This window comes from Manis javanica, chromosome 7 (assembly GCF_040802235.1).
Source record: "Manis javanica isolate MJ-LG chromosome 7, MJ_LKY, whole genome shotgun sequence".
In the NCBI taxonomy this organism is placed as follows: Eukaryota; Metazoa; Chordata; class Mammalia; order Pholidota; family Manidae; genus Manis; species Manis javanica.
Window position 1 is genome coordinate 108,417,261 of NC_133162.1, and position 26,194 is coordinate 108,443,454.

Here is a 26,194-nt window from a genome sequence, read left to right on the forward strand (position 1 = left end):
GCCCAAGGTCTTGATTCTTCTCTAGGCTTTATTGTCTAACCTCTCGCGGTGGTTACAGCAGTTGTCGGGAAGCTCCTCTCCCTCCTGGCGGGCTCCCTTATATTCAGTCACCCAACCAATCCGGGACAGTATCATGCGTGACCTTTCAGAGGATAGGTGTCACGCGCCACTCTAAGCGGGCAGCACGAGCTGTGCACGGGTACGGAAGTCTGCTGGGCCAATCCCCAACAGGGAAGAGGGGAAAGGGTGGTGAGCAGGAAATGGGCGCCATCTTCTCCAGCTGGTGACGAGGCTAAAATACCAGGTCTTAGAACTACCAGTGGGCAAGGGAGCTGCGGTGGATCAGCCCCGGGACCGAGCCCTGGCCAGGGGCCCGGCCCTCACATCTCCCCCTTCTTTGTTTGATATAATGCGTGGCCTTTGGATCATGCCTGTCTTAGGTTGCCCAGAGTCTGCAGCATTCTTACCCGTCCTCAGGCGGCAGACAGCTCTGGTCTGTGCCCTGTCTTAGGTTGATATGCGCAGCTCCAGATCTTACCCATCTCTGGCTACTGATCCAACATCTGAAGCCATATATTTGGGGAGACGCCTTCTTCCAGGGCAGCCATCGCTTGCAACAGCACTCGTCTATCCTGTAACTGCTGCCGCCGCACAGAGCAAATTGCCCTGCCAAGAAGCAGCAGTCCAGCGATCACAATCACACCCATAACTCCCACCCCGGACCAAGCCTTTACAGCATCAAACACTGTCATAGCTGATTGAGACATGGAGATAACATTAACAGTGTTAGAGCTAACATTCATGATTTCTAATCTTAGCTGCGCGGTAAGCTCCTCGAGTTCGCTAGACCAGTTTGTGTTCAGCAAGTGTCCCAGCTGTCGGGATAGGTTTGCAGCCCGAGAGAAGTTGTTGAACGGAATGCTGGAAACACACAGTCCAGTGTAGGAACTGACACAGCCCAAATGCCATGTCTGACCGAGCAAATACAGTTGTTCCTGGAGAATGTCCACGCGCTGGTTCACCAAGACTATACCGTTCTTCAAGTGTGTATTAATAAGGTTTTGCTGCATCAGCGCAGAAGCGGTATCTTGCGACAGGCTGTTCAAAGTCTCTGCTGATAGGTTACTCAGGGGTAGTGGCAGTGGCCATGCCTTTACTACTCCCCATAGCTGTCTCTGCTCGGGTCTCGCTGGCGGCAGGGTCCACCCTAGGATTGTGAGTGCTATCAGCATCAGCATTCTGTTCTTCCGTCCTTGAGTTTTCCACTCGCCTCACGTATCGCTCCGGTACCCAGATAGGTTGGTGTTGGCCCTGCGGGAAAACACAAACAGAGCCTCAGGTCCAGATAAGTACTGGGTCCGGGCCTTTCCAGTTACCTTCCAGCACGTCTTTCCACAGTACTTTGGGTTTCCTGTCAGGGTCGGCAGACTGACTGTGTCTTTCAGCCGCACTCTGGCCGTTTATGTCCAATGTCAAAAAATTTAATATAAATAGGATGATATTAAGTTTATCTTTAGGGGATTTGTAGTCTGCCCCTATTCCCCCTTTTTGTTTTATTAGCCTTGAGTGTTCTGTGTGTGCGCTCTACTACACCCTGTCCTTGAGGGTTGTATGGAATACCCGTTGTATGAGCAATGTTTAGAGTCTGAGTAAATGTCAGAAACGGTCGGGATGTATATGCTGGTCCATTGTCAGTCTTCAGGTGTTTAGGCATGCCCCAGGCAGAGAATGCCTGTAGGCAGTGGGAAGTAACATCTCGGACTTTTTCGCCCATGTGGCAGGAGGCGAAGATTGATTACTCCTGAGCATGTGTCAACGGACACATGAACATACTTCATGTTCCCAAATTCGGGGATGTGTGTGACATCCATTTGCCACAGGTGGTTTGGTAGTAGTCCTTTTGGGTTTATGCCTTGAGATGGTAGGGGTAGGAGAGCAACGCACCATTTACAGCCAAGGACTATGGCTCTCGCTTGCTCCCTTGTAATAGGATATTTCATCTGTAAGGTGGTGGAATTAACATGAAAGAGCTTGTGGTAATTAGTGGCCTGTTCTGCCGGGTTGGCTAAAGCTAGGATGTACGGGCTGCGGGTTAGTTTGTCCGCTCTCCTATTTCCTTCGGCAAGCGGGCCTGGGAGTGGAGTATGAGCCCTGATATGTCCAATAAAGAAAGGATGGACCTGATCCCAGATAAGGTGCTGCAAGCTTCTAAGTGTTCCGGCGACCGGCGATGTCTGTCTAATGTGCCCTGCATTTTCTATAATGGTAACTGAGTTAACTACATATTGACTGACAGCAGGTTAAATGGCTCGTGGGGAAATAATTTAAAGGCCTGCACCACTGCCAGCAGCTCTACCTGCTGGGCAGATGTCGCCGGGAATGTGAGGGTCCATGATTGTTCATTGGTAACTATTGCAGCGGTGCCATCCTTAGAGCCGTCGGTAAAGATTACCTTAGCCCTAGGAATGGGTTCCCTCATGGTAGTTTTAGGGAAAATGATTGGGTTAGCTAGGCAAAACTGGAGCCAGGGGGATTTTGGATAATGATTATCGAAGGTGGCACTAGATATGGTGCAGGCGATAGCCCACGCATCACAGCAGGCGGTAAGACATTCAATTTGTTTTGCAGTATATGGGGTGATGATGGTATTTGGAGGGGCACCGAACGTCTCTGTGGATACCCTGACACCTTTCAAGATCAGCTCGGCCACACTCTGGGGATACCAATCCAGGATCTTCCCGGGCGAATGTGCCAAGTAGACCCATAGCATAGGGCCCTCTTGCCACAGTACGCCTGTGGGGCTATGATTGCTAGGGAGCACTATGAAGGCAATTGGTTTGGAGTAATCAATCCGCTCGACTTGCGCTAACTGCAAGCGTGACTGAACCAATGTTATAGCTTTTCTTGCCTCTTCAGTGAGTGATCGAGGGGAGGCCAGATCAGGTTCTCCCCTCAGGAGGTCATATAAGGGACTTAGCTCTTCATTGGTGAGTTTCAAATATGGACGAACCCAATTAATGTCTCCCAGTAGTTTTTGAAAATCATTTAGAGTTTTCAGGTGATCTGTCCTTATGGTTACCTTTAATGGCCTGGCCATTGTGTTTCCCAATCTCATTCCTAAATATTCCTTTACTTTGGATGTTTGGATCTTTTCAGGGGCTATTTTAAGGTTCCACTCCTCAAAATGTTCCTGCAGGAAACAGAGAGCCAACTCCAGTTGTCTCTCCTCTTCACTGCACAGCAAAATGTCATCCATGTAGTGATAGATGATTATCAGGGGAAACTGTTTCCTGACAGTTTGTAAGGCCTTCTTTACATACATCTGACACATGGTGGGGCTATTAGCCATGCCCTGTGGCAATACTATCCACTCATATCGCTCATCGGGACAACTATGATTCACTGCTGGCACGGTAAAGGCAAACCTTTGACAGTCTCTGGGGTGAAGCGGGATGGAGAAGAAACAGTCTTTGATATCTATCACTATTGAATTCCATCCTCTGGGCAGGGCCACAGGGAGAGGAAGGCCTAATTGTACAGGTCCCATAAGCTCCATCTGTCTGTTCACTGCCCTGAGATCATGGAGTAATCTCCACTTGCCAGACTTTTTCCTAATTACAAAAATAGGTGTGTTCCATGGCGAGGTAGAGGGCTGGAGGTGACCAGCTGCTATCTGTTCTTGTACTAAAGTGTGGGCTGCTTCCTTCTTTTCTTTGGTGAGGGGCCACTGAGGTACCCACACGGGCCTTTTTGACTGCCATGTTATTTCTATAGGCTGTTTTCCCTCAGTGGCCCCGAAGAAAAACCCAATCCTGGTCCTCTGGGCCCTTTGGGCGGTCTCCCTGCTTAAAGGATTGGTTGTTCTTTCCCTTGGAGATCCTTCCCTAGTCCTCTAGTGCCCACGTACCCCTATTTTTTCATTATGGCATTAGACTGCTCACTGTAAAAAGTCTCTGTGGTTAGTTTAAAATTCATTTGTGTTAACACATCTCGTCCCCATAGGGAGATAGGCATTTTTAGGATGTATGGTCGAATAACACCGTGATGCCCCTCTAAGTCCTTCCATGGCAGTGTGGCTGCACTGTACATTGGTGCCTGGGCTATCCCCAGACCTCTCAGTGTTTGTGCAGCTCAATTTAGAGGCCAGTCTTTAGGCCACTCTTCTTCCCTGATGATGCTGCGATCTGCCCCAGTATCTAACAGCCCCACAAACTCCCTGCCTCTAATTTGGATTACATACATAGGCCGGTCCCCTAATTCTAGCGTGACACTAGCTAGTGGAGCCCCGGATGACCCAAAGCCAGAGGTCCCCCTTATGACCTTCTTACTGTCAAAATTGTCATGGTTACTGGGAAGCATGAGAATTTGAGCGATGCGGTCTCCTGGATTTATGGCGGTAATGCCTCGCGGGGAGGAGACCATCACCTTTACTATTCCCTCAAAATCTGGATCTATCACTCCAGGATGGACTATCAAGCCTGCTCTAAAAGGAGTCCCACCACCCCCCTCTTTAAGGGCCCTCTGTAATCGGACTCCACTACTTGAACTCCCATTTCTGGGGTCAGTACAAGGCGGGTGGTGGCACGGATGTCCAGTCCGGCACTCCCTGTTGTGGCTCTCCTTGGTTCTCCGCCTCCTTGTGAGTGCTCTGATCGGTCAGGTGATAGTGTGTTCGGGGGATTTGCTGAATCACCCCATACATTTGCGGGCCCTGAGGTGTGGGGCCCCACCTCCCATTTTTTGGCTGCTGTGGAGGCAGTGGGCGTCCTTCTACATTGGCCACCGATCTACACTCATTTGCCCAATGGTTCCCTTTTCTGCACCTAGGGCACAGTCGAGGTTGCCTGATGGGTGCGGCATTACCTCCTGGTCCCCCTAGCTTGGGGCAGTCCCTCTTCAAGTGACCTGGCTGCTTACAATAGAAGCATGCCCCTGGAGGGGTGGCTCTGCCGCGCGCATTGCGCAGTCCTTGAGTTATTGCAGCGGCCATCACTTGCCCTTGAACTACACTATCGTTTATGTCTCTACATACCTTAATATAGGTGTTTAAGTCTTTATTTTTCCATGGCCGAATGGCTTCCTTACACCATTTGTTTGCTTGCTCATACGCTAACTGTTTGACTAAGGGCATGGCTGTTTCTGCATCTCCAAAGATCCTACCGGCAGTTTGCATCAACCTCGCAAGAAAATCTGCATAGGGCTCATTAGGCCCCTGCAGCACCTTAGAAAGCTGACCCTGTAGATCCCCTGTGCCTTGTAAGGTCTTCCAAGCTCTGACCGCGGCTGTGGAAATCTGTAAGTAAACCGCGGGAGGGTTGTTGACCTGATTGTGCTGCCCTAAGTAGGGTCCAGAGCCCATTAACATGTCTAGGTTCCATTGATGGTTCCCTGCTGCAGTATTACGCCGTGCAGTATCCTGGGAAAACTCCTGCCACGCAGTTTTAAAAGTCAGATACTGGCCTCCGGAGAGAGACGCCCTGGCGACATTGGCCCAGTCATCTGGGGTTAGGTTCAAGGAGGCCACTGATTCTACCAGAGACACTGTAAAGGCGGCCTGAGGCCCATAGGTGGTGGTGGCCTCCTTCAGGCTTTTGATTATTTTGAAGTCTACGGGTTGATGATATCTTTGCAGAGTGTTCGGGTCTTCTATTACAGGGAATGCTGCCTGCCCTTCTCTGCATACCCACCTCGCCCAGCCCTCTTTACAGTGACAGTGCTGATAAGGTGGCGGCTCGGGCCATGAAGTGAATGATCCTGGTTTTAATCATGAGGGTTCGATGGGGGCTGAGGGAGTTACTAGCCCTGCTTTGGCTTTATCTGCCTTTAGGGGGGTGTGGTGAGCCTCCCCCTCCTCCCTTGGCTGGAGTCTCAACGGTTCAAGGGAGGGATATAATGACGGGCGTGATGCTCTGCTATTAAACCTGTTCTCTAGCTCATCCCCCGAAAGTTCCCCGTCTTCATCCTCATCAGATGGCAGTCCCTGTTCAGATCCCCCCTTCCGATGCCTTTGCGGAGGCACGCTCTTCTCGTACTTCCTCTAATATTTCCTCCCCCTCTTGGATGGCCTCTCGGCAGCTTGACTTCTGTTCCTTCAGGCAATTTTTTACTCGACCCCAAATAGGGATTGTCCCTGGTGGAAGGGGCTCCCTCTTGTCTGCCCGGCGTAGGTCATCCCCCAGCCTGTCCCATAAAGGGCTGGTGATCTTTCCTTCATCTAAGAACCATGGGGCATGATTCTCTATAGTGTTCAGGAATGCCCTGGCAGTCTTCGTTTTCAAAGGGGTTCCATTAGCTCTAAGGAGCGCTTTCAGAGGTTCCTCGGCCCTAACCCTAGAGGCCTCCGTCCCCATCCTCTCTCTAAAGGGGTAAGTATCCTAGTTATGATTTAGATGGACTACGTCACTAATTCCGCGAACCTATTGATTTTGTCGCCACTCTGCGAACCTTCTGATTTTGTCGCTGCTCTGCGAACCTTCACTGGCGCCTCCTCATTCCATATATTATAATAAACAATGTCACAAACACTAACAGGACACACACACTACACATAAACACCCACCGCAACTGCCTGCTGTCTGCCCTGCCACGTATACTTTCAGTTTGCTCGCTGATCCACTCACCCTCCTCGGTTCCCTCTCCCGGTCTGGCCAGCTGACCGAACGGCGTCCAGCGACATTCCTGAAGAATTACAAGCTCTATTTCATCGGCAGGCGCCAGGGTCAGCGGATCAGGTCGCGACGAGGTTTAGCGATTCCCGGGTTTCAGCACCACTTGTCGCGACCCTTCAGGGACCGAAGCAACACGCCCAAGGTCTTGATTCTTCTCTAGGCTTTATTGTCTAACCTCTCGCGGCGGTTACAGCAGTTGTCAGGAAGCTCCTCTCCCTCTCGGCGGGCTCCCTTATATTCAGTCACCCAACCAATCCGGGACAGTATCATGCGTGACCTTTCAGAGGATAGGTGTCACGCGCCACTCTAAGCGGGCAGCATGAGCTGTGCATGGGTACGGAAGTCTGCTGGGCCAATCCCCAACAGGGAAGAGGGGAAAGGGTGGTGAACAGGAAATGGGCGCCATCTTCTCCAGCTGGTGACGAGGCTAAAATACCAGGTCTTAGAACTACCAGTGGGCAAGGGAGCTGCGGTGGATCAGCCCTGGGACCGAGCCCTGGCCAGGGGCCTGGCCCTCACAATCCTGGTCTTTAATCATGCCCGTGCTGCTTAAAAATACATGCATATACACACAGACACACATTTGGGTAACAACATTTGGTTTCAGCTATTTGAAATTTTTACCAATAAAAATGTGATCAGGTTTTTGCTGTTTTGTTTGTTCAGCACTTTTGAAGTTACAGAATATTTTACCCAGAGGACATCACAGATCTAATTCAAATTATGAAGTCAAGAGCTGCCTTTCTGTTGTCCTTTCTTGATTCCACAGGGCCCAGCTCAGTGTAGATTCTCCCAGACTACTACAGTGGGTCAGTCAGAAGGAGAGAGGGAGAATGAATAAAGGAACCAATGAATGATTTAAGAAGAAAAAGAAATCAGAGAAATCTTGCAATTTGGCTGTAATGAGTAGTCTCCTGACTGCTAGTCTTGACTCTTCAGTTTGCCACAGTTTATATATTAGGATAATTCAAAGTCTTACCTCATGAATTTTAATAACCTTAGTGATAAACTGTTATGCTAAGTAAAGGTGATTTTTTAAAAAATCCCAATATTGTCTATATGATTTCTGAAAATAGCCTCCTTTTAAAAAGTGAAATACTTCATGTATTTTAAGGGAATCATATATATAAATTGCTATTAATACAGATGCTATAAGACATGTTTTTCTTGTGCCTTGTATATAAGTTATTACATAAATAATAGGAAAACAGTTGCGCTTATAGCAACTAGTAGGACATATAAATGTAGTTGTTTGCAAATGGTGATTTTTAAAAATCGGTTTTCAGAGATCCAGAGTATCCTTAATGTTACAGTATAGGAGAAGCAATCAGGTTCTGAAATGATTGTAGTTTTTTTTTTTTAAGAAGTTCATTGCTGTGAGGAAATTATGTGGTACTATTGAGTAAATCTGAGTCTATAGTGTATGAGGCTTGCTGTATTTATGGTAAAACAGGATGGGACTTAGTGATTCTTACCCCCCAACTCTTTGTAGAGCCAAAACTTAATAAATGTGCAAAAGGGCATGTGGTCTGAAACCTAGAATGTCTAGGGGCTAGAACCCAGGTCTCTCAACACATGGACACCAGGGCATTTTTCCCATTTTAAACGTTAAGAAAAACTACATATAATGTCTATATCTAGAAATGTTGTTAAACAATTTCTTACTATTAATCTCTTTTCTGAAAATACATTAAAGCAACAGAAATGCAGTAATATTTCTAGGCTTTCAATATGTGTACACAGTTTGACTTCTAGTTTTCTGTTTTTTGTTTGTTTTTTAAGGGGGAACCTTGGTTGAGTGGCAGGGTAACAGTAAGCAGAGGCTTTAAACTTCTGCTTATGTAGAAACCTAATTATCAAATGAGAGAGTTGGTCAGAGAATGTCTGTATATCTTTTGCCTACCCTTAGTATAGTTTCCAAGTATAAATGCAATTAAAACTGCCTCCTTACTTCCAGTGTTCGAGGATGTTGTGGATTTCAAAAAAGATTGCCTAATACCGGATTAAGACACTAAAAGAAGTTGAAAACTAGCCCTTCCCTTCAGGATAATACCCGGTAAAAACAGAGTACTTAGAGGTGGAGGTTAAATGGATAGCCAGGGCAGTGATGATTAAATCTTTATATTAGCGGTATTCATAGCTTTCTGGGTTAATAACCCTCAGACTACAGCAGTGGTTCTCAATGTGAGATTCCTAGACCAGCACCACCTGAAACCTTTGTTAGAAATGTATGCTTCAGGCGGGACCCAGACCCACTGAATCATTAACTTTGTGGTTGGGGCGTAGCATTCTGGTTTAACAAGCCTCCCAGGTGATTCTAATACACACTTAAATTTGAGAATTCCTGCCCTAGAGAAACATAAACCTGAAGTCTACCATTTGTAATCACTTAAAGGCTGGACTTTTGGTTAGACCATATGATATTATTCATGTTCTCCTGCCTTTGACTTAGAAAAGCTTCAAACTTGTCAAGCTTCAAAGGAAAGACAACTTTAACTTGGGACAGAGAGTTCAAACTGTAAAACAACTATTTTACTTGGGATTCTCAGTAGCCAAAAATAGGAAAAAGGTTAAGGACCCAGGTAAGTAGACTGACTTTAAGGTAAATGAAGGTATTTGCTCAAACCCTATGCATTTTTTTTCCTTTTTAAAACAGGCCTATGTTATTTCATCATCATCCATCATACCTGCTAGATGCTCATCCCCTCCTTGTACTCCCCTACCTTTTTTGGGTTTCCTCATATTTATGTAGGAATGTATATAGCCAGGAAGAAGGAATGGGTCTTCCCTTCCCTAGCCAACTGTTTCCTTGGCTAGGCTTCAGAATATTGCCATTGCTGTATTCATCATCTCCTGTTCTCTTGCCCACTAAGATTCTTCTCTGTAAACCTGTGTCCAGATATTCTCCCACTGGGTTGAATATTCTACTGATAGTCATAGCTGTTTCTGTTTTGAAGAGGCGATTTGAAATAAAATCTCCATGTTATACACATCTTAGTAAACTTAAGATAAACTGGTTTTAAGTGATTGCAGCTATGAGATGGCTTTTCTGTTTGCATTTGTGTAGATATGAATTAGTTATTCCATTAATTCCCTCAGATATTTAATAAATCTCCCTCTTTTTTTAAACAAACACTAAAGCTTTGCATTATATGAATGTAGAAACACAAAAAGTCTTCATAGAGGGTAAAAAGACAATCATGCACATAAAACTTGGTGGTAAAATGCCATAAAAGAAGGGGGTGAATGGTAGGAGTGCTTAATGTAAGCTTACTATGGCAGTCAGTAGTCAATGTTCCATTTTCTAAATGGGCATACTAGGCACTGCTTCTTTCCCCCTACTTAGAATGCTTTTTAAAAATAGAAGTCATAATTTTATTAACATTGACATTACATAAAAGAGTAAAAAGAATTGAAAGTCACCTTCCCACCAGTACCACTTCCTACTGTAAATTGTGCCTGCTTATAGTTCTGTAAGTTCTTAAGGTTTTAAGAACTTACAGTTCTTTGTTTTTATTAATAATATTCTTTTTTACGTATTTTCTCTAAACAGTATTGCTTGCCTCTATAAATGATGATTTTGTTCTTGTCTTCACTCTCTTTAGTCTCCCAGTTGTTATTGTTAATTTTACATCATCAAGATATTTGCATGTTGTTTTGTAACTTAATTTCTTTCTCACTTTATTTACAGGTAGTTGTAAAAATTTTAAACCTGAAAATATTTATATGTGATTATGTAAACAATGTAGAACAAAGTAGAATGGCCTCAGGGAAAATGAAATGTAATCCTATGTGCATTAAAACTTTTATCAATTGAAAATTTTCCAAGTGTCAAATTCTAGTGAATTTTCCTTTAGTTTTTGTTTTCTTCTCTTCCCTGAAATCTGTTCAGCTTTATTATTTCTTCAATTCTGTTTTTTCTTTGAAATTCTTTTTCATTTGGTTAGAACTATGGTCTTCAAAATGAGGCATCCACATTAAAGGGAGTACACAAGATAATTTTGGGATGTGTCAGAATATATTATAAATTAAGTTGAACTGTTGTATTTTTGTTTGTGGTCTGAGAAGTTGCTTGATACAATTTCTATCTTTTTGAATTTATTGAGGCTCTTTTTGTGGCCTAGTATGTGATCTGTTCTGGAAAACATTCCATGTACATGAGAAAAATGTGTATCCTGCTGCTTTTGGATGAAGTGTTCTTAGATATCTCTTAAGTCTATCTGATCTAATATTGTCCAGTGCCTCTGTTTCCTTATTTATTTTCTGTGTGGTTGATCTATTGATGTGGGTTGTGTATTAAGTTAAAATGAAGGTGTCATAATCTACTTCTCCCTTTAATTCTGTATTTGATTTACATACTTAGGTGCTCCTATGTTGGGCACATAGATTTGTATAATGATTATATCCTCTTGTTGGATTGATCCCATTACATGTAATGGCCTTCTTTGTCTCTTGTTACTTTCTTTGTTTTGAAATCAATTTTGTCTGATATAAGTAATGCTACTGCTTTTTCCTCCCTATTATTTGCATGAAATATCTTTTTCTATTCCTTCACTTTTAGTCTGTATATTTCTTTGGGTCTGAAATGGGTCTCTGATCGTCAGCATAAAGATGGGTCTTGTTTCCTTATCCATTCTGCCACTCTATGCCTTTTGATTGGTACATTCAGTCCATTTACATTTAAGATGATTATTGATAGATACATACTTACTGCCATTTTATTAATTGTTTTCTGGCTGTTTATTATAGCTCCTCTCTGTTGCTTTCTTTCTCCTAATTCTCTTTTCTTGTTATTGATGATTTTCTTTAGTGTTGTAATTAGATTTCTCTTATTTATGTATTATTTATTTATTTATTTTTGTGTGTGTATTTATTGTGGGCTTTGTTTTTGTGGTTACCAAAGTTCAAGGATAGCTTCTTACTATATAATTATCTTAAATTGCTGATTACTGTTTTAAACATAATCTAAAGGTACTTTTTTTCCCTCCTTCCTCCTCCTCCTCCACATTTTTCTTATTGGATGTCATAATCTGCATGTTTTATATATCCCTTGACTGATTTTGTGTATAGTTGATTTTGCTTCATTTTGTTCTAATTTTGTACTTGCTTGATAATTAGTTGGTTTACTACCTTTACTGTGGGTTTATTTTCCTGGTGAAAGTTATTTAGCCTTTGGATCATTTTCATCCATAGCAGTGTCTTTAACATATCCTGTAGGACTGGCTTAGTGTTGGCAAATTCCTTCAACTTTTGTTTATTTGAAAATTGTTTAATCCCTGCTTCAAATTTAAATGGTAATCTCACCTGGTAGAGTATTCTTGGTTGTAGGTCTTTCTGTTTCAGTATATGAAATATATCATGCTACTCCCTTCTGGCCTGAAGAGTTTTTGTTGAGAAGTCTGATGATAGCCTGATGGGATTTCCTTTATAAGTAATCTTTTTTCACTCACTGTCTGCTTTCAACACTCTCTCCTTGCTCTTGATCTTTACCATGTTAATTATTATATGTCTTGGTGTTGTCTTCAGGGGTTCCTTTTGTTAGCAGATCTCTGTACTTCTGTAATATGAGTGTCTATTTCCTTCTGCAAATTGGGGAACTTTTTTTCAACAATTATTTCCTTAAATAAACTTTCTGTCCCTTGTCTTTCTCTACTCCTTCTGGTACCCCTATTATGTAAATATTGTTTCATTTGGATTGATCGCATAACTCACTTATCATTCTTTCATTCCTAGAGGTCCTTTTTTCTCTCTGTTCCTCAGCTTCTTTGTTTTCCTGTTCTCTAATTTCCATTTCATATACTATCTCACTTCTGTCCCTTGTCTTTCTCTACTCCTTCTGGTACCCCTATTATGTAAATATTGTTTCATTTGGATTGATCGCATAACTCACTTATCATTCTTTCATTCCTAGAGGTCCTTTTTTCTCTCTGTTCCTCAGCTTCTTTGTTTTCCTGTTCTCTAATTTCCATTTCATATACTATCTCCTCTATATGTTCTAGTCTACTCATATATCCCTCCATTGTATGTTTCATTTCAGATACTGTATTCTTCAACTCTGAGTGAGCTCAGAGTCAGCTTTTTTAGATCTTCTGTCACTTTGTTGAAGTCCTCCGGAGATCTTGAACACTTTTCTGTAAATCTGTGAGCATGTTTTTGCTTTTATTCTGAAGTTTTTATCAAGAAAATAGGTAATTTCTGTTTCATTTAGTCCTCTTTCTGGGATTCTGTCTTATAGTTTTGTTTGGATCATATTCCTCTGCCTACTCATTTTGCCAGGGTTTCTGTGTTTCTTTGTATTAGATGCTTTTCTGTACTATACTTTCTGGCCTATAATGTGAGAGCTTTATGAAGAAGGCATCCTATGGTGCCGAGAAACTCAAGATTCTTTACTCTCTAGTGCCTTGTTCTGTTTTACAGGGACTCCAGCTATTGGTGGTCCTTGAGTGGGGCCTCCTTTCTGTCTGACTTATGTAGTGATATTAGTCTAGGTGGGCAGTTTGCTTCATCCAAGCCTTTTTGATAAGCTCAGGAGTCTCTGTTGAGCTCTGCTGTGGGAAGGACCATCCTCTGCCTGGCCTGCAGCAGTGGCAGGGCTGCAGGGTTAATGGTTTGGGTGGACTTACATTGGCTATGCTCTCACCAGACATGCGGCACCGGCTTTGGACACCCACAGAGAGGAAGGAGCTCTTGAGGCTGGCTACTGTATGCATCTCCCCAGTTGGGTTGAAATGGAGCCAGGGATCTGGGAGAGTCTTCTTTTGCCTGCCAGGCAGCAAAGTCTGATATTGCCACTGGGCATTGTGATTTGGCTCCCAGCAGTGCGTGCAGGGAGAAGCCTCGGGACTGCATTGCCTGCAAGGGGGATTGAGCATCTGGGGTTCCTGAGAGTCGTGATTTGTTGGGCTGAGAGAGGGCTGGGGAGGTATAGTCCACCTCTCCTTTCTCCTGAGGAGGGACTTCCATCCAGCTCTCACCCCTCCCATTGCTGGCAAATCTTTCAAACTCCTGCCTCTGCTCTGGGTCTCAGGACTGGCAGAACATGCCTGCCCTCCATACTGGCTGATGTCTCAGCGTCCCAGAGTGTTTTGGCTGTCCCTGGTGTTCAGCTCCACTGCTCACCAGAACCCAGTATAATATGGGCCTGTGATCCCAGTGCAGATCTCCAGGGCCAGGTGTGCAGCACTTCTGGGTTCCTACTCCCTCACCACTCCTTTCTTCTTTCTCCTGCCTGTAGGCTGGTGTGGGGGGAGGACTTGGGTCCCTCTTGATCTTGGCTTTGCCACTTTACCCCTTTTCTGTGTGGTCTTCTCTTCCTCCTCAGCTGTAGGTTGTCTTTTCTGCAGTCTTCCAGTCGTTTTCATGTATTTTGGGGAGGAGGTTCCTGCCTTGCCTTCCTATTCCACCATCTTCAATCCAGTCAACCAACATAGCCTTTTTGTGCTCTGGTTTACTCATCAACAACATTAGCAGAGGCAGTTATTACCTTCCTTGTACAATTACTTTGGGAATCAAATTAGATAAATACTTAAGCTTGATATGTAGAAAGTCTTTGCAAAATATCTATTCTTGGTATTATTAAATTGCTTCTACCAAAGAAAAAGTTAGTTGATAGCCCTGCAGAATAGACAAATTTCTGCAAAGTTGGCTATGGAGTGGATTATTATAAAATAAATTTTCACAGTGATTCTCCTTACAGTACTGAAGGTGCACCTTCAGAGAGAAATCCTTCTCTTATGAGTTAAAAGCTTTTGGTGAAGTTTTTGGTGGTTTGCTGGAATCAGTAAGTATACATGCAGGGATTTGGCTACTGAAGAGTCTTATTCCTTCTTAGGAACCATCTAGTGGAATAGAGTTCATAGGAAGCCAATAAATAGCATTCATCTCACATCATTTTTCTGTGTTTGCATATCTGTAAAACTATAATAAATATGGCATATTTTCATGGTCTTTTGAGTATGTTTATAATTGTACCCTCCCTCTCCCCCCACTGGTATCCTAAACTCAAGTTGTCCAAAAAGCCTTTTCTTTGGTTTCTTACATGAATCTCTGTTATCATTGAACCAGGTGTGCTTTCTAAACCACAAACTTTGATACCAATTCATAATGTCTCAAAATTTTGTCACACCTCTACTATTCTAGCTTCTTATATCTTGTTTGTTTTACCTTTTTTAAAACTTTGTTTGAATGGAATCATACAGCATGTCTGGCTTTTTTGCCTTAACATGTCTGTGAGATTCCTCATGTTACATGTTGTACTAGATTGTTCATTCTAATTGCTGTATAGTATTCCACTATATGAGTGTACCACAATTTATCCATTCTTTTGTTGATGAACATTCAGGTTGATTCTAGTTTTTGCCTGTCACAAGTGTTTTACTGCTTTATTTTCATATTTATATCTAGAGTCCATCTGTGAACATTCTCAGACACATCTTTTGATGAGCATATGAATGTATGCTGTTGGCTGTAATCCAGAAGTGGAATTGTTCAGTTGTAAGGTATTCATTTGTTTAGCTTTAATATATATTGTAAACATTTTCCAAAGTGGTTATACTAATTTATACTTTCACTATCAATGTAATTTTATAGATTTGAGTTCTCCATGTTGGTCAACAACATTCATTGTTACTGTCTTTTAAAATTTTAACATTCAGTTTCATGAGTAGTGGTACCACATTGCTGTCTTCATTTGTTAGTCTGATGACTCACGTTGAACTCCTCTTCTTATGTTTATTGACCTTTTGGATATCCTCCTTTTTTTTGTTGTTGTTTTTAAATGCAATATTTAAGTTATTGGCCAATTTTTTTTGCCTGCAATTTTTATAGTAATTTTCAGGCATTCTCTGTATGTTCTGGATATAAGTCCTGTCCTGAATTCATGTAATGAAGGTATTTTTTTGCCCTGTGTTCTGCTTAAGAAATATTTGCCTACCGCAGAGGTATGAACATTCTCTCATGCCCCCCAGCCCAAACTTTATTGCATACCTTCATATTACACCTGAAATATATCTGGAATTGATCTTGTGTATATGAGGTTAAGAATCAAGATTTTATTTTTCTATGATAATCCATTTGATACAGCATCATAAGACCATCGTTTCTATACTGTATTTCATTATTCTGTCATAAATGAACTGTCTAAATATGTGTAGAAGGGTTTCTCACCTTCTTATTTTCTTCAATTAGTCAGTTCCTCTATTCTTGTACCAGCACTACTCTGTCTTAATCTCAGTGACTATATTTTAAGTCTTGATATTTTTTACTTTTTGTCTTTAAGTCTTGGTATCATATGCTTGATGTATAGTCCTTCAGCTTCATTTTCTTCAGGATTGCTTTGGGTGTTCTTGACCCTTTTTATTTCCATGTAACTTTTAGAACTCACCTGTCACTTTCCACAAAAAGCACTTTTAGGATTTTAATTGTGATTGCATTGAACTTACATGTCCATCTGGAGAGAATTCTGAATATTCTGTTTCATGAGAGTACTATATTCCTCCATTAATATAGCTTGTCTTTATTGTCACTACTGTATTGTAGTTTTCATTGTAGATTGTGAGCATCCTTCATTAGATTTGTTTCTCTAAGAGAAGTGGGTTTTTAAATTTATACTACAAGTTATGTCCCATAAGACTTTTATTTTCCTTCATTAGATTTGTTTCTAAGAGAAGTGGGTTTTTAAAATTTATACTGCAAGTTATGTCCCATAAGACTTTTATTTTCTGATTGTTTGTTGCTAATGTGTAGGAATACAATGGATTTTTTTGTATGTTGGCCTTACGTACAGCAACCTAGACAAAATTCTGTTAGTTTGTATACAGTCATATTACCTGTGACAGATAATCATTTTCTTTCTTTGTCAATTATTTTGTCTTTTATTTTTCTTGCTTTAAGGTACTGGCTAGGACTTTTATTGCAGTGTTGAATGAAAGTGCCCATAATGGTCTTTATTGTCTCATCTCTTTGGGAATTTTTATTGAAGGTGTCTGGGTGTGGATGTGTTTTAACACACTTTTTGTAAAATTAAGTTTTCTTTTCTTGTTTTTATAAAGAGTTTTCATCCTGAAAGGGTGTTGAATTTTTATTATGCACTTTTTCTGCATTTGTCTGGGTGATGCATTTTTCCTCTTTTTTGCTAAATTATATTAATAGGTTGTGATGTTAATTGCCCTTACATTACTCAAATAAAATGATATTGGTCATAAAATATATTTTTTATGTAATGTTAGATTTGACTGGCTGTTAATGTGCCTGTGATTTTTATGTCTGTGTTCATAAGAGAGGTTTTCTCCTCTTGTAAAGTGCTTGACAGATTTTGGTATAAAAATTGAACTAATTTCATTAAGCAAGTTTTGAAGTTCGTCTTTCATTCTGCAGAGGAGCTTGTGCAATGAAGCCTTCTGTGTAAGTTTTCCTTGTGGGATGGTTTTTAATGACTCTGTTTTAATCAAAATAGGACTATTTATGATTTTCTCTTATTGTCAGTTTTGAAAAGTTATTTTTTCAATTATCTCATTTATCTGAATTACCAGTTAAATTGGTATAATGTTTTCATGAAATCCTCATTGTCTTTTAGGGAGTTGTTTTTGGTGTTATAAATTATGTCCTCACTCTTTTGCCTTGATCAGTCAATTTTATTTTTCAGAGACAGCTCTTGGCTTTGTATTATCTCTGTTGTACATACTTTTTCCCCACAGTCATTGATTTTTGCTCATGCCTCTATTATTTCTTCTGTTTTCTTCAGGTTTGACTTATTTTTTCCTAGTTTCTTTAGGTATAACTTTAAATCATTGATTTTTAGCCTGCCTTTTCTGGTATATAATCCTGAAAGGTTGTAAGTTTCCTAGCCATCAATAATAGTTATATCTTTCAAGGTATGAAATAGCTTCAATGTTATTAAGTTCAAAATATTTTCTAATGCTTATTGTGATTTCTTCTTTTTCCACCTATAGGTTTAGAAAGCTAATGTTTAATTTCTGGGGACATAGGTATTTTCCAGGTATTTTTTGCTTAGGGTTTTTAACTTAGTTTCACTGTGATTAAGGTTCATACTCCAAATGATTTAAATGAACTGAAATTTGAAAGACTTATGTGGTAATATGGTTAGTTTTGGCAAGTGTTTTCTGGGCAGTTGAGAAAAATATGCATTCTTATTCTGTTGAGTGCGAGGTTCTATCCATCCCCTACCCCCAATCTCATATTCTGTGTGTGTGTGTGTGTGTGTGTGTGTGTGTGTGTGTGTGTATAATATATATATATATATATTATACACACATATATATATACACATGTTAAGACATATATATATCTTTACATGTATATATATGTATACATACATAACATATATGGGTTAATGTCATTAAGGTTGTTCTTTCACTTACTGAGAGAAGTGAATTAAAGTCCTCCACTGTGATTTTTGGAACTGATCCCATTGTATAGGGACATATTCAGAATTATGTTTTCATAATTGATTTTTTCTCATTTTATTTTTTTCATTTTTATCCCTCTCAATGTTTCTTGCTTTAAAGTCTCTTTTGTCTTATCCTAGTAAAGGTGTGCCCTCTTTGTTTTTTCGATAGGATGTATGAAGTGTATATTTTCTCAACCTTTTAACTCAAACCTTTCTATATCCTTACATTTAAATCTTCTCCCAACACCAAATAGTTGCATTTTTTTCCTTACACAGCTTCCTGTAATGTTAACATGTATTAATATTAAACCCCCTATTAAGTAACAATTAAATGTAAATACTTTGTTATATTTATATTAAATAATATAACAATATCAAATTTATTGAGACCAAGAAAATAACATTGGTATAATACTGTTAGCTAACTGAGACTTGAATCAGATTTTTGCCAGTTTTCCCACTACTTTCTTTTACTATTCCAAGATCTGACATTGCTCTTAGTTTTTATGTCTTTAGGTATTTATTTAATCCTGTCTGATAATGGGTATATGTGGCCTGTTTATATGTAATTATTTATATCACTAGCTACTATCTTACTGTTTATTTTTCCTCTCCTCTTTTTGATTTATCTGTCGTATTATTAGTTATGCTGTCTCATTTTTCTTTTACTGGTTACCCTAGTAATTACAGTATGCTTCTTTGACATTACAGATAATATCAATACTTACTTTTCTTATTTTGCCAAGAACCTTGGAACACTTTTTTGTTTATTTAGCATGTTTTTTATTCCACTTACCTGCTGTGTTTTTACATTATTGTTAACATGCATTTTAATTGTTCATGTATGTAAGTGCTATAATAATTTAATTATTTTGTTGACCAGTTTTGGAAAACTTTCAGTTATTTATCTTTTTAAGTGTTGCCACTCCACTCACATGTTAGACTTTCACTGTGTCTCACATTTGTGCTAGTTTCTTTTTGTATTTTCTGTATTTTTATTCTGCTTCAGTGTAAATATCTGTTACTGACCTTTTAAAAAGTTTTCTACTCCTGTCTTTGATTCTTTAGTCTGCTACTAAACTTACATGTTAAGTTGTTAATTACAATTATTTTTCCAGTTCTAGAATTTCCACTTGTTTCTTTCTTAATGGATTTAACATAAAACTCTGTTTTTCTTCTGTTTTTTCCATCTTTTCCTCTCTTCTACAACATATTCATCACATTTAAAGTTCTTGTCTTCTGACGTCCAAATGTCTGAATGTTCTGTGGATCTGTGTGTATTGCCTCTTCTTTTCTCCTAGTTTTCAGTCTTTTGGCAGTCTGGAAGTCACTAATTGAATATTAGCCGTTATGAAAATTGTAAAGGCTCCAGGTGGTATCTTCTTTCATAGAGGATTCATCCTGTCCTAGATATAAAGCATAGGGGCTGAAGGGGATGGTAATGTTGAACCAGTCAGGGACTGAAGTGAATCAAGACTGACATAAGTTTATTTGTACATTTGGCTTGTCCTTTTCATGCAGTCTAGCTTTCCAGGCCTCCCAAACAGAGCCTGATGTTCTTACTCAGGCCCCTCTCACCGGCAGATCCTGAGCTCTAATCTTTGTCTGCTCAGTAGTATATCTGAAAACTTTGCTGTGCTTTTTTGGAGGCTTTCTTCTTGGCTTCCTGCTTCATGCAGGGTCATCATTTGCAGAAGTCTTAACTTTCCATCAGAATCTTAGCCCCTCGGGTATCCTATTTTTGAGCAGCTCTAGATGCCTTTACACAAATAGCTGTCAGCTATTCCATCATACCCAGGGACAAAAGACCCCATGGCAGCTTTAAGTACTTTTTTATATACATTAATTATTTGTCTTGGTTATTACCGCCCTTACTACCACTGCCCAAACTACTTTTCTACAAATGTTCCCTATGAAGTTTTCCTTGCTGTATATCTATTCTTGTACTCTGTGCTAAGTGTAAGCATGTATATGTACATTATTTCACTTTGTCCACTCACCAACCATAGGGAAATGAGGTATTGTGATCCTTTAATAGACAAAGGAAAGGCTCAGTGTCTGTAAGATTATGGAATCCATGAGAAGACAATGATCCAACTTGGTATCGAACACTTGCTATTAAAATCTGTGCTGTAGTTTGTGGTCTTCCACAGTTTGCTTGCTTCCTTTACAGTCCAGCTAAAGGATTATCTTGGATATCCTTCCTTTTCTGAAAATGCTTCATTATTACTCTGTACATTGATCTTTCATTTTATCTTATTGAAAGTTATCCTAGCATGTATCTCTCTCTCCTATATAATGGTTTTCTCCAGAGTAGAGACTATATGTTACTCACCTTTGTACTTCAAAATCCATTAGAGTGCACAGTATATCTAAGCACATAATAAATGTTCATTGCACCATGAAGTCATGATATGCTTAATTCAAAGAGATTTAATAAATTTATGATACATGTTATTGTTTTATCACCTTGATAAGCAGTCTAGTTATTCTTCCTAACAGTCTTAGTAAAACTGTTGAACATTATGTATTAAGTTACATATTAACTTATTTCCTTTCATTATGTAATCATAGTCATCATATGTATAAAACTGTTTTGACCTCAGTATGTTCAGTTATAACTTCATGAAACACTTCAAATAACTTTCAGCATAAATATTGTAGTATTTCCCAGTTGCAGAGTGGTTTACATTTTATTAGTTGAAGAGTTAATAAACAAAAATGCAATATGATTAATATCAGTTGATTAAGCTAGCTCTTAGAAAACTTGAACTGAATACAGATGACAGTATAAAGAGGCATTTCATAAACATGCTAGTCACATTTTATAACTGGATAGAATTCTGATAATATTCTTAGTGTGACTTAAAAAATAACACTATACTTTGCTGGATAATTTATATATTCCATTGGTCTGGAAGCTTGGTAGCCAACACACCCGGAATCGAGTCCAATTCAAGACAATTGTTAAAAACCTTAGTATTTTTTCTCTGAAGACTCATTACAAATAATCTCTTTACTGTTTTATTCTCTAATAGCTAATTTAGACTCAACAGTTACAGAAGAAACTTTATAATTACATCTTTTACTTTTTAATCACAGAACTGTGTGTGGGTATTGACATGCATGTACATATACTTTTTTTTAGTGAGGTAAAATTCACATAACATAAAATTCCCCATTTTAGCAATTTTAACAGTTTTAAAGTATACAATTCAGTGGCATTTTGTACATTAACAGTGTTTTGCAACCAGCACCAGTATCTAGTTCCAGGGCATTTTTATTACTTCAGATGGCAACCATATACCCATTGAGTACTCACTCTTCGTTTCCCCCTCTCTCCGGTCCCCGGCAACCACTAATCTGCTTTGTGTCCCTTTATCTGCCTACTCTGGGTATTTCATATAAATGAAATTATGCACTACATGGCATTTTGTGCCTGGCTTTTCTCATTTCCATGTCATTTTGAAGTTCATCCATCTTGTAGCGTACATCAATCCTAGTACTTCATTACTTTTTATGAATATGAAATGAGTAATTCTATTTTATGCATATACCACATTTTATACGTTCATTTGTTGATGGTCATTTGGATTGTCCATCTGTGGATTTTTAGCCAGTTATCTTTTATTAGTTATTGTGAGTAAATAGTGCTGCTATGAATATTATTCTACAAGTTTTTGTTTGAACACCTATATTCAATTATTTTAGATACATACTTAGGAGTGAAATTGTTGGATCATACAGTAAACATGTTTAACTTCTTGAAGAGCTGCCAAACTTTCCACAGTGCCTGAACCATTTTGCATTTTCACCAGCAGTAGGCAGTGTTTCTAATTCCTCTGTATCCTCACAACACTGGTACTTTTCCATTTATTTATTTTTTTTAATTACAGCCATCCTAGTGACTATGTTTTCCTGGTCTTTGGATTTCATCATTTTTACTATAATGGGTCTCTGTATCTCTTTACATTTATCCTACTTGGAGTTAGTTGAGCTTCCTAAATATGTGTATTATATCAATTTGAGAAGTTTTCAGCCATTATGTCTTAAATTATTTTTTATGCTTCATTTTATTTCTCCTCACCTTTTAGTATTCCCATTATATGTAAGTGCCTGAGGCTTTGTTCATTTTTTCATTTTATAATCTCTAGCTTGAATGATCTCTGTTGATCTCTCACCAAGTTTAATAATTGGTCTACCAGTTCATATTTACTGTTTATGACATAGCTCCTAATGTGAATTTTTCATTTAAGTTATTGCACTTTTCAACTCCAGAATTTTTTTTTATATATCATTTTTACTTCTTTATTGATAATCTCAACTTGTTACATTACTGGCATAATTTCCTCTGCTTGTTTTAATCATGTTTTCTTTTAGTTCTTTAGGCATATTTAAATGGCTACTTTGAAGGATTTTTCTGTTAAATCCAATAGCTTTTTGCAATTAGACAGTTTCTATTACTTTTTCTATATGGTTTATACTGTCCTGTTTCTTTGTGTATGTTATAATTTTTTGTTTGAGAATGCATGTTTTGTATAATGGAGTTGTTCTTGGAGCTAGTTCATCCCTTCCAGTGCATGTTATTTTTTCCTGCTTGCTTGTTTAGTGGCTGGCTGGTTCCATCCAGTACATAGGTACGTAAGCCTGTGCTGTTTCTCCTCAAGGGGCACATGCAGCCTGTAGTTTTCACATAGTAACCTGGGAATGACGGTGGTTTTTGAAGGGCTGTCTGACTCTTTTACTGGCCCATACAACTGTTAGGGTGCACTAATATAGTGCTAATTGCTCAATTGTTTTTAGTAATGCCCTGAGACATTAATTGTTACACAGACTAATAAAATTTGAGGTCCTTTGGAGGGGGATGGTTTCATAAGTCACTATTTAAGATTTCCTCTGACCCCACGCAGGCTCCTCCTAGCTGACTACCTTACTTTTTTCCTCTGACAAACAAACCCTCCTACAGTTTAGTTTTTTGTCAGTGATTTCTCCAGTGACCTCTCAGTTGCTTTTACCAGGACCTTCACTGTTTCTCAGAGTGCCCTTGCTGATTCCCATGCAAATGAAGTCAGTATTTCTCTGGGAAGAGATTTTCAGCTGTCTGTTTTATGACCACCTTCTCCTACACAGAGTATTTCCAAGTCAGATCTTTGGAGTATGGAGTAGCGACAATGATGCATTTCTCTCCCAGTGATATATCTGCTATAGGAGCTGAGCACTTGGTTGAATGTGGGGAGGGAGGGCAATAATACCCTCAGGTTTTCTTGGTTTGGCCTTCCCAATGTGGAACCCCCACTTTACAAACGGGAATAATAACCATGCCCTAACAGCATTATACTCAAGGTAGAACCTACATCCCACCAGTGTGGCTGCATGAAAGAAGGGAGGTCTCACTCTACTTCTTAGCCATATTCAGCTGGGTATTTAGCTTCCATATATAGTAGGTAGCTGGAGTCAGGATAAGAAATGTTGACATCTTGAGCCTTCCACTAAGAGAGATCCCTGAGCCCAGTGGGGATAGAGGGAGCCTTGTGCTTTTGGCTGTTACCAGTCTGGAATGGAGTTTCCCAACTCCCTGAGTGGGAAGGGCAAGTCCTGGTTCAAACACCATAGAATTTTCTTACAATCCCTAGTAGATTTTTTTTAATACATCATTTGCTCTTTGCTACCAGGGCAATTTCTAGAGACTTTGAATGGTTTTTCTTTTATAATTTTCACCAGTTTCACTGGAGAACAAATGCATGGTGTTCCTAAAACTGTCATAATGCAAGTTGTTTTTGTTTTTGATAAATAATTCAGTCTCTTTACTGGTGATAGGTTACAGATGTTTCTTCTTGAGTCAGTCTTGATAAATTTGTGTTTTTTTAGGAATTTGCCCATTTCTTCTACATTATCAAATTTGGTGTACAATAATTCATAGTATTCTCTTAGAATTATTTTAATTTCTATAAGGTTGGTAGTAAAGTCTCTACTTTCATTTGAATCTTTTAGTCATTTGAATCTCACTTTTTCCTTGGTCAGTCCAGCTAAAGTTTTGTCACTTTTGTTGAACTTTTCAATGACCAATTTTTGTGTTACTTGTTCTTCTCAGTTGTTTTTCAATTCTCTATTTCATTTGTCTTAGCCCTGATCTTTGTTTTTTCCTCCTGTCTACAATCTTTGGATTTAGTATGCTCTTCTTTCTCTAGGTACTGTAGGTGTGAAGTTACATACAGTAACTTTACATACAATACATGATTTGTGATCTTTCTTTAAATGTGGGTGTTTACAGTTATACATTTCTCTCTGAATACTGTTTTCATTGCATCCATAAGATTGCATTAAATTTTGCTGTACTGTGTTCTCATTTTCTTTTGTCTCAAATACTCGATAATTTTTCTTATGATTTCTTTTTTTGCTATTGATTGTTTAACAATATATCTTTTAATTTCTACATATTTGTGAATTTTCCAGTTTTCCTGTTACTGATTTCTAGTTTCATTCCATTGCAATTAGAAAAGATACTTTGGTTTTTATAGAAGAGATGTCAGTGTGAGAGGAGAGACAGAGGCATCCTCCTAAAACTGGATACAATTAGAAAATATAGTTGGCACAACTAATCCTGAGAGAGCAACAGGAAAGAAGACGACACCAGACTGCATACAACTGGAGAAAAGAGCAGACCTCACCGAATGGGGTAACATACCAGAGCTGTGGCTCTGTAGAACCGAAGCCCTTCCCCCACCCCAGCTCACTGGCAGGAGGAAGAGAAACAGAGCAGAGAGGGAGTGGAAGGCTTGGGACAGCTGAATACCTAGGTCCAGAGATCTGCGCTGGGAGCACAAACCTACATTTCATGGTGCTTTCATCATACTCTTCTGATTACGGGGTTGGAAAGCTGGGACAGGCAGAGTTCCTGGGGAGACTGAGATTCCAGCTGCTTGTGGAAAGCAGGGATCCATATCTGGCCGCTCTGGGACAAAAGCTTATGTCTGTGTGCTCGGCCCACTGGTTCAGGCAGGGAGACAGGCACAGCACCCAGGAGGTGGAGAACAGCTCTTTCCTCCCCCCAGGCACCAATACCGCTCCCCTGTGCCCCCCATCATTGCTTCAGGGGCTGAGCAGCTCCAGAATAGAACTTCTGGACACTAGAGGGCGCCATATAAAAATATGAAACAACAAAGACCTGGTCCAGAGAAAGTTATTAATACAACTCCCGAGAAAGATTTAAATGATATACCTCGTGACTCTTCTTGAAAGGGAGTTCAAAATAAAAATCATCAACATGATCATGGAGGTAAGGAAAGACATCCAAGAACTCAGGAATGAATTCAGGTTGGAGATCCAGTCGTTGAAGAGCACAATGGAGGGTATTAAAAGCAGGTTGGATACGGTGGAGGAGACAATAAATGAAATAGAAACTACAGAAAAGGAATACAAAGAAGCTGAGGCACACAGAGAAAAAAAAGATCTCTAAGAATGAAAGAATATTGAGAGAAATGTGTGACCAATCGAAACAGAACAATATTCGCATGATAGGATACCGGAAGAAGAGAGAGAGAAAAGGATAGAAAGTGTCTTTGAGGAGGTAGTTGCTGAAAACTTCCCCAATCTGGGAAAGGGGATACTCTCTCAGGCCACGGAGATCCACAGATCTCCCAACACAAGGGACCCAAGGAAGACAACACCAAGACACATAGTAATTAAAATGGAAAAGATCAAGGATAAGGACAGACTGTTAAAAGCAGCCAGAGACAGAAGTAAGATCACATACAAAAGAAAGCCCATCAGGCTAACATCAGACTTCTCAGCAGAAACCTTACAGGCCAGAAGGGGTTGGCATGATGTATTTAATGCTATGAAGCAGAAGGGCCTGGAACCAAGATTACTTTATCTAGCAAAATTATCATTTAAATTTGAAGAAGGGCTTAAACAATTTCCAGTTAAGCAAAAGCTGACAGAATTTACCTCCCACAAGCCATCACTACAGTCTATTTTGGAGGGACTGCTATAGATGGAAGTGTTCCTAAGGTTGAATAGCTGTCACTGGAGGTAATAAAACCACAGTAAAGACAGTAGAAGAGCTTTTACTAAGCAAATGCAAAATTAAATTATCCCCAAACTCAATCAAGGGATAGAC

At 39.8% G+C, this 26,194-nt stretch overlaps 1 protein-coding gene across 3 annotated transcripts in view; it reads left to right on the top strand.

Annotated features, from left to right (window-relative positions):
* Nucleotides 1-26,194, top strand: part of SPOPL (speckle type BTB/POZ protein like) — a 97,686-nt gene that overhangs the window by 14,932 nt on the left and 56,560 nt on the right. For 2 of the 3 annotated variants that reach the window (XM_073241385.1, XM_017659584.3), the window contains exon 2: nt 15,072-15,166. The exons of the other annotated variant lie outside the window; for it this stretch is intronic. The gene's annotated coding sequence lies outside the window, so the exon portion shown is untranslated. The remainder of the gene's footprint in view (nt 1-15,071; nt 15,167-26,194) is intronic. 3 annotated transcript variants of the gene reach the window in all.